This window comes from Dermacentor andersoni, chromosome 9 (assembly GCF_023375885.2).
Source record: "Dermacentor andersoni chromosome 9, qqDerAnde1_hic_scaffold, whole genome shotgun sequence".
NCBI lineage: Eukaryota > Metazoa > Arthropoda > Arachnida > Ixodida > Ixodidae > Dermacentor > Dermacentor andersoni.
In genome coordinates, this window is record NC_092822.1 from 79,017,520 (window position 1) to 79,031,932 (window position 14,413).

Genomic DNA, 14,413 nt, shown 5'->3' on the forward strand with positions numbered 1-14,413 from the left:
TGAAGCCCTTTTGAAAACGTAACTCAACGCCTGTATTAAAAAGAATAACTAAAATACGTTGGTTGGCCACACTGTGTGAAGTTCAAGTGAAGTCCATGCTGGTGTTATCCTACAGGTGGTATGACCTTCACTTTTGCGCGGTGCGGACCGGTAACAGTTGGGTTCATTACTATCGGATAATATCTGCAGGAATCTAAATAGGGTAAAAATGGCTCAGCAAAATAGGCACAGGTACCTCATAAGGTTATTTGCACTGCTTCCTCACCATCCAGTAGAAGTAATTTGGAATTTTCGAGCAGAGATCAAGATAAAAAGATGGTACAAGTGCTTTAAGGAAGTCTAAACATATGTGAACACTGAAGTATCGACAATAAAAGTACTTCAACAAGCCGTAAAGAGCGAATCGTTTAATAAATACCCGACTTAGTAGGAATAGATCATTTGTTAACTCTGAAGAAATTTTTTCAGCTTATCAATAACAACTAGAAGCTAGTGAATAGCATATTAAGCACTATTCAGACTTTTAGGACACACCTCGTAATACTTTCACAAACGCAGTAACAGTCTAGATGGTGCTTTCAGAAAGGGTGCTTTCAGAAGAAAGAGTTCACTAAAAACTGTCCGAATGGTAGTGAGCAAAACGTGAACAAGGTGAATGCCTTGCATTCACCTTGTTCACGTTTGGCTCATCGTCTTGAATTTCCATCTCCCGCATTCCCCGTCTTTTCTCAGGGACGTTAGTGTATTTCATAACGTTCTAAGCCAGTGACGTTAAGCTTCGTGAATGTATCGTGAGTCAATCGCTGCTCGATGAGCCTTAGAAGCTTGTTATAACTTTGAAAAATGTTTGTGACAGAGTGCCACATGTCCTTCTCCAGCAAAAAATCTGGCACCTTCACCTTCACCCAGCCATGGTTAAGAGGGTCTGAAAGGAATTTTAAACCGATTCGTTTGTCTACGAGTCTATTTCAATAGCTGAATGTGTTCAAGTCTATCTCTTATTCAATGCGGGGCACCTAAACGATTTGTTCTCGACCCTCCAGTTTTTCTCGTGTATAATAGGACCTCCCAGTAAAATTATAATGCAGTATATTCGTAGATCTCATTGAAAATCTTATTATGACGCTAAGAATAACAAAAGCATTAGACTGCTATGTTCCATGGAGGTCTTCACCAAATCGAGGTGTGGTAGACCAATTAGTTTTTGTGTCTTAAAGTCAGCTAGTTTTCGCTTGTGCTCAGTCTCTCACAGACAAATAGCCAATGTCTTTTACTTGAAGCTGTCGCGTCAAACATTTCTTGAACGATCAATTAAGCATACCCTGGGTTGTATCACCGGCCTAGGATACCCTAGGCCGGTGATTGCCGCGCGAAGGGTCCTGTAACGTTAAGGCGAAGATGAAAGCGGGTGGATTATTATGGGATTTGTAGTTATTTACCTATTCAGCCGTGTCGGAGCGATACAAGTGTGTTTTGCAAACGACGCAGAAGAGAGGGCCATGAAATGGAAGAAGTGCATAAGCCACAGAGATGAAATTTAATCAAAATGGGGTAGATAATGGTCATGGGCGCGCTCGCTCAGGTGAATTCCCGTTTATGAAACAGTTTTTGTAAAAAAAATTATTGAGTAAAGTGGTCAAAAATATAATTGTGGCCATCCACATCGCCAGCGGGATAATGAAGAAGAGAGAAAGACGACGAGGTTAGCCGGAGAAATGTAGCAATCGATGGGTTCTACCGGCAGTACCCTGGTGAAATCTTTACATTGGCGCAGTCAAAAACGGGAACCTGTGGAGAAGAAGATGAACTTCGCGTTCAATTAAGGACGAATCGCCATGGAAGGCTACAAAGCCAGTGCCGAACAACTTGAAAGAAGACATCACAAATCATCTGAAAACTTGTCGTGAGTGTCAGCTTGTTAAAGCCAACTACAAGCCTAGATGCAACAGGATGGCCTTGCCGGAGTATTGCTATATCCCCTTCGAGGTTGTGCATCTTTATTTCGCTGAAATCAAAAAGAAGGGGGAAAGAGTTAGAAGGACCCCAGCATTCCTTGTCACCGTAGACGAGTGCACGCGATTTGCAGCCTCCAAAGCTGGAAAGGAGGACGCAGACTATGACCCAGCCTTTAAAGGCGAAAAACTGCGACTTTGGGCTGAGAAACGAAATATCACCCTTGGCTTCCCAGCACCTTAACATCCGGAAGTGAATTCCCTTGCCGAGCGAGTGTTAGGGTAATTGAAGACGTACATACGATTATACCCCTAATTCAAATGCGGCTGGAAATGCGCCTTGGAAGCCGCTGTTGCACATCACAACAGATCATATACAGCAGGCCTGCGATGCAGCCCCCATTTTGCGGCATTTGGAACGACCTCATGGCTGGCAACGGACCACGAATTGGGCTTAGTGAAATAAATTGATTTAAAGGAATATCCCATGACTTCTCATCAGCTACAAAAATATAGAGCGACAATAAAAAAGAATTTTGACCGCAGACTCTGCACAATGATGCCGCAGATTGAACCAGATTCGTGGATTCTGGGTCGAAAGTGACTTGACTCGAAAAAGCCGTTTACAGGACCCTACTACGTCATCGAAACTGCTAGACAACAAGGACTGCTGAAGACCATAGGCTACCAAGGACTCAGTGGAAAAGTTATAAAGACTTCAAATGGAAACGTGGTACCGTATTATCATCGCGGGGGCCAGTACAGCCGATTGGGAGTGTGCGGCGATCCACATTGCCAGCGGGATAATGAAGAAGAGAAGAAGACGACGAGGTTTGGCGGAGAAATATAGCAATAAATGGGTTCTACCGGCAGTACTCCAGTGAAATCTTCGCAATAATATGGGTGCAGGACATCAATCTGAAGAGCCCGTGGGGACAAAGATTAAACCACATTGTCCAATTTAAGGTGCATGAAATTTTTATAGCATATGCGCTACGCAAGCAGCCTCGCTTGAAATTGGGGAGGGATACTATAAGTTGGCGCAAGTCTGTTTTCTCTCCATGCAAGCATTTAAAAGTTCACTGCGTGATTATAATGCTGCATGTTTAAATCTGGCTTAAGGTTACAGCAAGCAGTGTCACCTGTTTCTATAGTAGCTTGCAACCGCAGGTGTTGACATATGAGTTTTCTGCCGTCCTTTCATATGCGAGCAATGCAGCTTCTTGATTTCTTGATCTATACATCTAGAGTGCATTGCTGACGCACATCTCAATAAAGTAAGTGAATAATACTTACTATTTCATTCAATGGACAGCATGGTATTTAGAAGCGCCTTATTGACCTCTGTCGGCTCTGCCCATCTGCTAAATATTGTCACGTAGCAGTGACGGTGAATCTGTGAATGACGGAACTGACTTTTTATAGAACGAACTTGGGCCCAGAACAGCAAGTTACACTTAAAGGACAGCGATAGCGGTGAACACGGTCGGCGATTGTCGAAATCTCATCTGCCAGTACAGCGCGTCGGCTTCTATACATGGGTCGTCGAATGTTCTTGAGTAATCGCTGGTGTCCGCGTGTCTTCCCGAAAATTCTACGCAATTCGCGTCGCACATGTAGTCAGATTACGCAAGCTTCTATGGCAACAGACAGCAGCAAGAACAATTGATAACGCTAGAGAAACTTCCGATACATGTAGGCGCGTCCTGCGCCGAGCGATAACATTTGTTAAACGGCGCAAAAACAGCCAACCGAAAATGATAAACAAGTGCACGTGTCAATATATTGCGATCGTGCAGGCCGCACTGCCACACGTTCTGGAACCCATTGCAGAAGTGTTCGACACAACAGCATCAGCTGCGTTGCCTTTTCATCGACAAAGTATTACCTCAGACTAGAAATTAACTGAACAATCAAAAATAGCACCAGCCCTTCATTTTACGACTTATAACCAAAGGTATTCGGCGTTCCGTCGATATATTGCTTTGCAACAAAGCTTGAACCACATTTGCGCAGTGAAGCCCTTTTCAAAACGTATCTCAACGTGTGTATTAAAAAGAATAACTAAAATACGTTGGGTGGCCACATTGTGTGAAGTTGAAGTGAAGTCCATGCTGGTGTTATCCTGCAATGGTATGATCTTCACTTTTGCGCGCTGCTGACCGGTAACAGTTGGGTGCTTTACTATCGAATAATGTCTGCACGAATATAAATAGGGTAAAAATGGCTCAGCAAAATAGGCACAGATAGCGCATAAGGTTAGTTGCAGTGGTTCCTAACCACCCAGCCGAAGTAATTTGGAATTTTCGTGCAGAGATCAAGATAGAAATATGGTACAAGTGCTTTAAGGAAGTTTAAACATATGTGAACACTGAAGTATCGGCTATTAAAGTCTTTCAACAAGCCAAGCCGTAGAGAGGGGATCGTTTAATAAATACCCAACTTAGTAGGAATAGATCATTTGTTAACTCTGAAGAAAATTTCTCAACTAGTCGATAACAAGTAGTAGACAGTCAACAGCGTATCAAGGACTATGCAGACTTTTAAGACACACCTCGTAATACGTTCACAAACGCAGTAACAGTCTAGACGGTGCTTTCAGAAAGGGTGCTTTGAGAAGAAAGAGTTCACTAAAAACTGCAGGAATGGTATTGTATTTCCTAACGTTCTAAGCCAGTGACGTTAAGCTTCGTGAAGGTATCGTGAGTGAATCACTGCTCGATGAGTCTGCTAGAAGCTTGTTACAGACTTTGAAAAATGTTTTTGAGAGAGTGCCACATGCTCTTCTCCAGCAAAAACTCTGGCACCTTCACATTCACCCAGCCATGGTTAAGAGGGTCTAAAAGGAATTTTAAACCAATTCGTTTATCTGCGAGTGTATTTCAATAGCTTAATGTGTTCAAGTCTATCTCTCATTCAATGCGGGGCACCTGAACGATTCGTTCTCGACCCTCCAGTTTTTCTCGTGTATAATAGGACCTCCCAGTAAAATTATACTGCAGTATATTCGTAGATCTCGTTGGAAATTTTATTATGACGCTAAGAATAACAAAAGCATTAGACTGCTATATTTCATGGCGATCTTCTCCAAATCAAGGCATGGTAGACGAATTAGTTTTCGTCTCTTAACGTCAGCAAGTTTTCGCTTATGCTCAGTCTATCACACACAAATAGCTAATGTCTTTTACTTGAAATTGTCGCATCAAACATTTTTTGAACGATCACTTAAGGATACCCTAGGTAGTGCCTCGCTTCCTCTTGCCGAAATGGCGGCAAGATATAGCGCGTTGCTCAAGCACATATTCCTAAGGAATGCGCTAGTTAAATGATGGTAATATATTCAATAAATTATTCCTTGGCCTATTGTTATTCACAACTGAATATAGGTTTACAAGATTTCTGAGGAACTGAAGTTCGAGCTCCTTCTGTACGCAGCGGACATGTAATCTCTGTTGCTTACTTTGTTCATTCATTCCTCTGAATATCTACTGTGATGTTAGGCACGGCGGGCAACTGTCCTACGGTGGTGCGCCGAAATACTTCTATGAGGGCTCCCTTGAATGCGGATCAGATTGGAAAGCTATTAGGTGACATTGTTTAATATAGTGGCGCCACCTTATCGTTTGTCTACAGTTACCTTATCGTAAGAGGATAGCCAGTCCTCTCCATCGCGGTCGTCGGTGTCGCTGAAGACCACCGGATCCCCAAGCGAATCCAAAGAAGATGACGGGTGGTAGGGGCACGGGCGAGGTTGCGTTTTCGCGCATACCGGCCGTAGCGTACGGGTGCGGATTTCTAAGATGGAAGCTTGGTAGTTGATTCTAGCACCTCCACCAATTACAGCGAGATTTATTTTTCGGAACAGGTGGCTAGAAGCGTTACGTCGGGCAGCGCTCAGAGCTGTAACTTTAGGGCCATATTGCGTGAAGTGTCGACGATGTTGCTGCTGTTGGTGGTGTTCGTCTTCTTCTTTTCGTAGTGTTCGTCTTCATCAGAACAGCTGTCATGAGTTTTTCTGCCATACGCAGCTGATGACATGCTTATGCATAAAAAGGGGTCTTGAAAGCTGGGCACTTTCTGCACCCTTCATCCTGTGGCGCACAAGTACCCTTTAAAGAGGTGTGTTCGTCAGAACAACTGATATCCTTCAGTTTCATTGAAAATACCATACATTCCTAGTACAAGGAACGGGTGTAAAACTGCCTGCAGTGTCATAATTTAATTGTACGAGCGTATTCTGGATGCGCCGTATTCATTGCATTGATAGCAATAGTACGCAAAACTGGATGCACATGGCTTGACGATCTCACCACCGAGCATTTTCTGGCGTTTATTATTCAGCAATTCTCGTCGTGTCAGCAAATACGGCAGTCGCTAGAACAGTCTATCATATCACACAGACTCGAAGTTACCACTAGCAAACATGTATTGTGGAACGTAAACCCCAATTCTGATGAGGTCCGGATAGGTAACAGGTTTCTCACTCAGTTTTCATCATTTTAAAAAGCGTTAGTGCTTGCAATACATTTTGGCTGAAGAATGCTCATACACTTTCTTGCAGATGTCATAGTATGAAGGGAAACTTCATTCATTACAATAGCTTCAGCTTCCGTCTAATCGGCCTGGAAATTATTGAACACTGGTGGAGTCGCGGGAAACTGGTCAAGTATCATAATAATTTTGCGCTTTAAGAATTTATTTTGCCCATCTTGATCGTTGTTTGAGTTTGCCCGATTGATAATGGTCTATGAAGCACCTGTATCCGGTAAGACGTAAGTACTTTTCCTGTTGATCTTCATGTATGCGTGAAGAAAATTGGACTTTGGAAGATGGAGGACAGCGTGACAAGTACTGTTTGTTTGCTGATATTTTTAACTCTGTTCTCACGGTATTGCCATCCACGTGCACGAAATCTACTCGTGTTTAGATCACACAGTAGAGAAACACATTCCAGTGGTAGCTGTATTGTCCGCTGCTCTCAGGGATACTGAGAAGAAAAGATGACGAAGAGGACGTTGAGCCCAGAACATGAAGTATTCGGCGGCCAAGGACAAGTGGTACGCCCGGGAACTCCGCCGCCGACGGTTAACTAATATATGTGGCCACGGTTGCTTTTAGTGGCGACCTCCAGAATATCAAGTAGTGGTAATGACAGTGATATCAAGTGCTTGTCTGGGGTCTCCCTAATGCCTTACGGAGTTTAGTTACAAGTTGAGTAACTGAAGTGTCAGGTATAATTAGAAATAATTAGAAATAACTGAGATGACCGAGAACAAAATCCAAAGTAAATAATAAAATATAGAACAAAATAGCACAATCCAAAATACATAGTTTCCTTAGAGATATCACATCAGAGAATAAGTTTAGTTGCAGGTTGAGTTACTGAAGTGTCTGGTATAATAAGAAATTATTAGAAATAACTGAGACGACCGGAACAAAACTCAAAATAAATCAGAAAAGTGTTTAAAATATTACAGTACAAAATTCATGGGTTTCATTATATATATGATATCAGGGCATAAGTTTAGTTACAAGGTGAATTACGGAGGCATCTGGAATAATTAGAATTATTTAGAAATCACCGATTACCGCACACAAAAGCACATAATCCTAGACCTTACAGACTCGCCACGGGAGCACTACTTTGGCTAAATTCCTGGAAACCCCAAAGCGCAAGTGGAAGTAATGATGTCACCAGTTACGTCACACACAAGAATGCGGCATGATATTTAGTCGGATATTTAACCGGCTAGTTAATGGAAGAGAGTTACCTCCAAGTTCAGTTCATGCGTTGCGTTCGCTTAAAGATACGCCAATGAGCACCAACGCCGAGGTGCGCGTGCCACTAAGAAAGGCACCTAAGTCAAGGATTCAAGGTCGCCAAGGTCGCCTACCATTCTTGCTGCTTTCCGTCGAACGCAGACCTCGTACTCTGCTGAGAGACAGTTACTGCGCTGCACTTTACCCCAACCTTTCCTCCCCATCATCAAGAATCTCCTTCTCTCTCTCTCTCTCTCCGGCCTCTTCATCTTATGGCGGCAACGTGCGCTCCATGGCCAGACTTCCTACTGAGGTAAATGAGGCACTCGAAACCTTTGCTGGAATTCGAACCTTGGACCTTTGGTAGAGGTACCCGAATTGCGCGACCTTTGGTGGGAGTCGAACCCTCGGTCTTAGGAAGTATCAACGCGTTCGAAATAGAATATCAAGTTACTTAATGACCGTCTCCTGGGCGCGCAGGCTTTCGCGTTCATTCTCTTTAGGGCAGCCTGAAGTGACTAACGTTTTTTCATAAGCATTTGCCTGCATCACGTAAGCGTAGAAGTTCAAGAACTTGTATTCTTTAGTGAAAAAGGTATGAGCACACAGAACCAAAACAGTATAGCCTTCTGCGAACGTGGGCTGTATCACCGATAAACATGCTCTTTGTTAAATGTGGCGGTGTATTTGCAATTTTTTCGAATATAAGGAACAATAACGCTTACTACAGTATACAGCAGCAGGACAAATCCTTCCTCAGCTGCTAAGCTTGCTTTCTGACAAACCAATGTGGGTTTCTTTTGTAGCTCGTTGCTACATTCGAGTGGACGACGATATTTTCTTTCACTACATAAAGACATGTTCCATTTCAGTGAGGACGGTTCTGCCTGACTCTTTTGAGAAGAGTCGCAGTTCTTGCACACAAGCACAAGTTCGTGAGTGTGTGTACAGGGACGATAACTGATGATAGCTGGCGATGGATAGAAACAGCGCTTGCATTTGATGCATGTCGCACAAAGGTGGTCGTGACTCGGCCATTTCGAGTGCAGTGGTTACAAGGGACCACAGATCACTCCTGTTGTCATATGTAGCATCGGCATTCTCATCATAAGCAATCACTTCGGGGGCCATCCAATAAGGTGTTCCATGAAATCTCTGACGTCGTCCTTTTGCACGGTCCAAAGTCTACAAGCTTTACTTCAGCATTGTCGGTGAGCAGGACATTCTGCCCTTTGGTGTACCTGTGTTAAGTCTTGTTGGCCTGAAAATGGCTCTGACCCCGGAGGGTCTCTCTGCATATGTAAGCAATCCACTCTTGATTCAGTGACTGGCTCTTGGTTGACTTCACATGATCTGTGACGGAACCAGCACCACAGTACTCCCTGACAAACCACAGCTTATCATCTTTGCCTGGTAGACTCTTCTGTATGAATGCGCCATAGTAAGTGGCAATATTACCGTGAAGGGTATACTTCTTTAGGACATTAACCTCTAGATTTATATCTACCTCTTAATCCTCAGTAACATCCATAAGCTTAATGGCCTCAAGTTGACCAGTCTTGGTCTGCCTACCCTTGTATACTTGTCCAGAGGCATTTTCCCGACTACTTCAATTAGCTAAAATATACCATCAGGATCCTTTAGACTGTTGAGGTCAATGTCATCCACGCTGCAGTTTACACTCGGCCGGGTGTGCGCCATTGCATTGACCACAGCGAGAAACAATAGGAACAAAAGATCTCAAGCGCCCCTCGGAGCCTTGACGGAGGCTCTCCTGCCGAATAAAACACGGAAAGGGTCTCCGGGCGGCTCGGGTGTAGCAGTGTAACATCAGATTCGTTCTACGCACTCACGCAGGTGAACAGTGTCAAACGCGGCGTAGTTTCAAGATTCTCATTGCAGATGCTCACACACTCCTAATTAACAGAACCCGCCGTCAATCCTTACTAGCGTATATCGTATTTGATTCGCTTTATGGAAGCCCATATAGGAATATTTAGTTACGATCTAATTATTTAACGTGATACCCACGCGTACATCTGTTTATAATGTTGTGCGGTGCTGTAGTATCACACATCTCTACTCCGACAAACACAGTTCCATGCACTCTTTTCATCAACTAGTTAGCTTACTACAACGAGATGAAACTTCCGGCAGATTTCTGACTTCAGGGCCCGCTGTATTTCCTCAGCGTTGGCTGGATTGGCATTCGCGGCAGCCAGGCTCGGATACGTCTGGCGTTCAGTACAAGCTTAGGCGAAATTGTTTGCGTTAAAAAATATGTCTATAGAATGTCCTAAATAGAGCTCATTCATCTACCAGTAGAGCGTGTAAAGCTTACTTGAATGAGGTAGCTATTGTTGGCACAAGGAAAGTACACGTGGGATTGCAGGCAATCGAAAAATTGTGGGCTCACAGTACGAGCATCAGGCTGCTGCGCTAAAAAGGAAAGGTTAGAATACCGTCGCCGCGTCCGCGGTGACGGTATTTTGTGTTTTTTCCTGATTGAGGCAGAATTTACTCCTCGAGAAACCGAGAAGCGACCGACCAAACCAGGAGGAAACGATAGGATGGAAGGCAAAGAAAACTTAGCTTCCAAATTTGAATTTTAAAAATTTTACGCTCCAAGACAAAAATATAACTCTGGAGCTCAGAGTGCAACGTCCTCGCTTGTGTGCTAGCGCCATCGGCGATGGGCTTTTTGTTAACTTGTGCGGCGTGCCACCATGTGTAACCACTTATATACAAACAATCGGTTGACGACATCATAGCGAGTCAGTTTCTGCATAAAATCACCACCCAAGCTCTTACTACAGATGGCTAACCAACAAAGCTGAAACGTGGGGCCCCGTTTTTTATCACTGGGTTAATCCGGACGGTTACCGGTTATTCCGGTTTAATCCGGTAGGCGGCCGGATCCTCAGTAAGCAGTTGTTGCTTGCGCTCGGCTGAACGTGCCTATTCTTGTGCCCGGGCTGCAGCATCGGCACGGCGTAGACGAGCTCATGAATTTCGGAATGCTACAGATGTATCTAGACTGTGGTGACCACGTCCCCATATTATAAATGTGTCGTCTACGAAATGTAGGAATGTGTGAACTTTTCTGTGCAGCGAGATGCGAAATCTGTTACCAGAGCGTCCATAAATGTGTTCGCGCAGGTAACCCCAAAATGTGCACCGACGCTCGTTCCATGTTTCTGTGGGTAGTGGTTGTCCTCAATTTCGAAGTAGTTGTTTGTGAGAACTAATTCAAGAAGAGATAAATAGATTTCGATAGAGTGTCGTGCATTGTGTTCGGATGGAGTTTCTTTTATCGAAGATAAACTTTAGGGGTTTTATAATGTTTGTGTAGAGATCATTTTATCGGCGAGAAGAAAATGAGCCTCGAAACAGTGCACCCCTATTCTCCTCACTCTGGTATGTGCGGATCGCCATTTCTCCTTGCGGCCGCTTGAAACGGTAGCGGTGTTATTGAAAATGTGTGGAATTCAAACGTGTTCCATGGGTGCCTTCTGCGATGTCATATAACTCAAGGGCAACGAGTTACCTTTCTGCTGTGGTTGTCTGTAAAAAATAACATTTGGAAGTGAATATGAAGGGCATCGTAAGTCACGGCGTTTCAGTGGACTGCACCACTGCGGTTACAGAAAAGTGTCCGAATTTCACTTGTCAGCGTCGTCACGTGTGTGTTAAGAAAAATTTTTCTCCAGTGAGTGCAATTCGATGAACTCGGGACCTATGATAAAACGAGGGTATGAACAAAAGGTGTGCATTCGAGCCGTTACACTATTGCGAGTGGCCGAAGTCAACTAAGTGTTAGTGCACGCACAATAAAGTTATCCTGTTCAAATGTTTTCTTAGATATGCTTGGCAAAAAAAATGCTGATGGCAGTTGACCGGGGACATATTATGAAAAGGATACGCGCCGACAAATAAAATGAAGGTGTATTTATTTTTTCGTTCTGTACCCAAGGCGATGCCTACCGTGTGCCGGTGGCTCTATAGCTCACATGACCTCTCGTGCTTGCGAATTTCATCGGCAAGCCAATCAGTCTGGTAGACGCCGCGCATTGCGTGCTGTATTGCTTCAGAAAAAAAAAAGCGGCTGCTGCGGAGAACAGTTGTTCCTTTTTCCGCTATCTCGGGTCGGCGAGGTGCCCTTGCATAGGCATCCCTCGAGACCTTAAAGCGCACATATTCTTTCAACTCATCGCTTCCATATGGTTGGTCGTGGCACATTCGCGGCAACTGTCATGAGGCCTTTCTATCCATCTTAAAGGCCGTTCCGGTCGATTTATTGTGCACGTTTTCTTTTTTGTAAAGCCTGACTTCCGGGTTCCGTGTAAACAATGCTTAGAGAACCGTACGACAGAAGTTCTAGGAGCTAGAAAGCTAGCCAAATTCGTTTCCTTGAAGATTTGCTACTTACCTGGATTTATATGTACGCTGGTGCGACCTATCCCATGGCACACAGAGACACCTGTGATTGTTGTCACCTGGGTGATATGTTACTAGAGTTCAAGCGTAAGAATGGAATAATACCACATTGTATGTGTGCTCCCTATCAGCAATGTTCAAACTTGACTCGCCTCCAATTTCGATCATGGACAGAGCTATGGCAGTGCCTTCAGGCCTGTCACCAATCGATATTGCGGCTATATCGAAGCTCAAAACTTACTAACGACGTCATAAGAAGTTTCCCAATCGCGAAAACTTGTTGAGACCTCTGAAGTCTTGCGGCAAGTCTTCAAGAGCATGTTCGTCGTGCAACGTTCACGGCGATCCCTCATACCAACATGGCGCCTGACAGTAAGCAGCAAAATCTGTGGGTCTGTGAGTGCTAGTGTTGCGAAAATTACGTTTCGCACTAGTGTGCCCTTAGTATTTATGTCTGCATAATTCTGAGTAGTTGGGCGGTACATTGTACAAATACCCGAAGCATTTTTTAGGGCAAATCACCGAAGAAGTGGTTAAGAAATGTGGAGAGGCTCCCTCTTGGAGTGTTGGTATTTGATGCCATTGGATGCCCTGGGATATAAATGGTTGGAATTTTATGAATTTTCGAGAGAAGGCTGAAACATCCGACAGATTAGTTCTTAGTTTAAGAAATTTAAATTAAATTCAACGGCAAAGACTTTCCAGCCTCTTGGTGATTGTCAGTTTGTATGATAATGTTGACACATTTTCTAGCATACAGCAGTGTTAAGAGTGGTTTAGCTGTCTGTAAGCGTCATGTACTCCCCAACTTGTGTGTACAATGTTGTAAAGGCCATGTCGTTTATGCACGAAATAGCTAAGCGGAGTAGCGACGATATGTTGCATAAAGCGCAGAACCTGAAACTGTCTCCACTGACGCTATTCGTGTACCAGCTCTAGATTGGGAACACAGTGTGGCTTCGCAGTAGTGCCGTGATAACAGAAATAAACTGCTTCTCTGCGGTGTGATATGCATGTAACCTTGTAATTAAAGTGAGATTGAAGTTTGATTGGAAAGACAAAACATTGTAGCGACTGGAGAGAAAGACAGTCTGATTAAAAAGGCACGTAAAGTGTCACTTGTTTAATGAAAAGCGAATCAATAACGTCAAATAATGATTGCCTCTTGAACTTTAGCATTTCATCTGTGTTGCTTTTTTTAAATGGTACGTATGAGGAAAATTGTTTTTTTCTGCGTGAGCTTTAAGTGTGCGAATACTGAAATGCCATTTTGGGCTGTGTCTGCGTTTCTTGCTTAGAAAATAGTGCAAGAAAGATAAAAATCATGTGACTTGAGAAACACTAGCGGACCATTTTCTTGTTACACGTCACCACGCACTTGTGCATGCGCACTTGTGTCCGCAAGCAACAGGCACAATTGCATAAGCGAAAATGGCGCTCGACATTAACTAGAATATTTACATCATCTGGACCTAGTGTAGGTCGCAAACTACCGATGTAGCAGATAATTCTGCCCAGGAAAGCCCTTTGCAATTCCAGTAAACGTTTATTCCTTCGATTTCAAGTATTTGTAGATATTGTTTTCTTGTTCAGTTCCTCGATACAAGTATCTTTTGTAGCATTCATGACTGTAAGTCTAACATGAGTGAACATTTTGACTTCAAACTCGTTCCATACGGCTACTGCGAGATTCTCGTTCTTCTTAAATGGGGGATAGTTGAATTTCCAGAATGGAGGAAAAGTCACCGTACTGAGCAGGAAGTTCGTAATAAGGCACTGCCGTATATCTGCAAGAAAAAGACATATTCTACTAACTACCATGACACAATGCCGAAAGAAGTACATTCGGTAATTTAATTTGGTTGAATACTACACAGCAAAAAATAATTTTCGGTATACGTACTCTAAATATACACAGCTTAAAGAGCAAGAAAAAGGAATGCGAGTGTGGGTGATTGCTCCCAGCGATTGCGCTATGTTACCGAGAGGAATGAACCCTTGTATATAAATAAATCCCTTTTATACTCATATGATGACTTAGCTGTTTGTTCAGTACCACGCTACATTTTATTCAAGGTACGTTGACTTTATGAGATGTTTGCCAGTTAGGCTTGGAGGTTATGTAACGGTGTTACTATAGCGTATTCTGTCAGCATGGCCCTTTTGTTATTGTGCAACAAATGTTACGCATATTAGCATAAATACTGTAGCACCCAACACACACAAGAATGTACGCCATGAAGTCAGCGCTGAAAAGCAGCTCA

The 14,413-nt window shown here is 43.5% G+C and overlaps 1 long non-coding RNA gene across 3 annotated transcripts in view; it reads right to left on the reverse strand.

Annotated features, from left to right (window-relative positions):
- Positions 1-13,675: 13,675 nt before the first annotated feature.
- LOC126528286 (uncharacterized) overlaps positions 13,676-14,413 on the reverse strand; it is an 85,408-nt gene continuing 84,670 nt past the window's right edge. For all 3 annotated transcript variants that reach the window (XR_011890164.1, XR_011890165.1, XR_011890163.1), the window contains exon 5: positions 13,676-13,936. This is a non-coding gene — a long non-coding RNA (uncharacterized lncRNA). The remainder of the gene's footprint in view (positions 13,937-14,413) is intronic.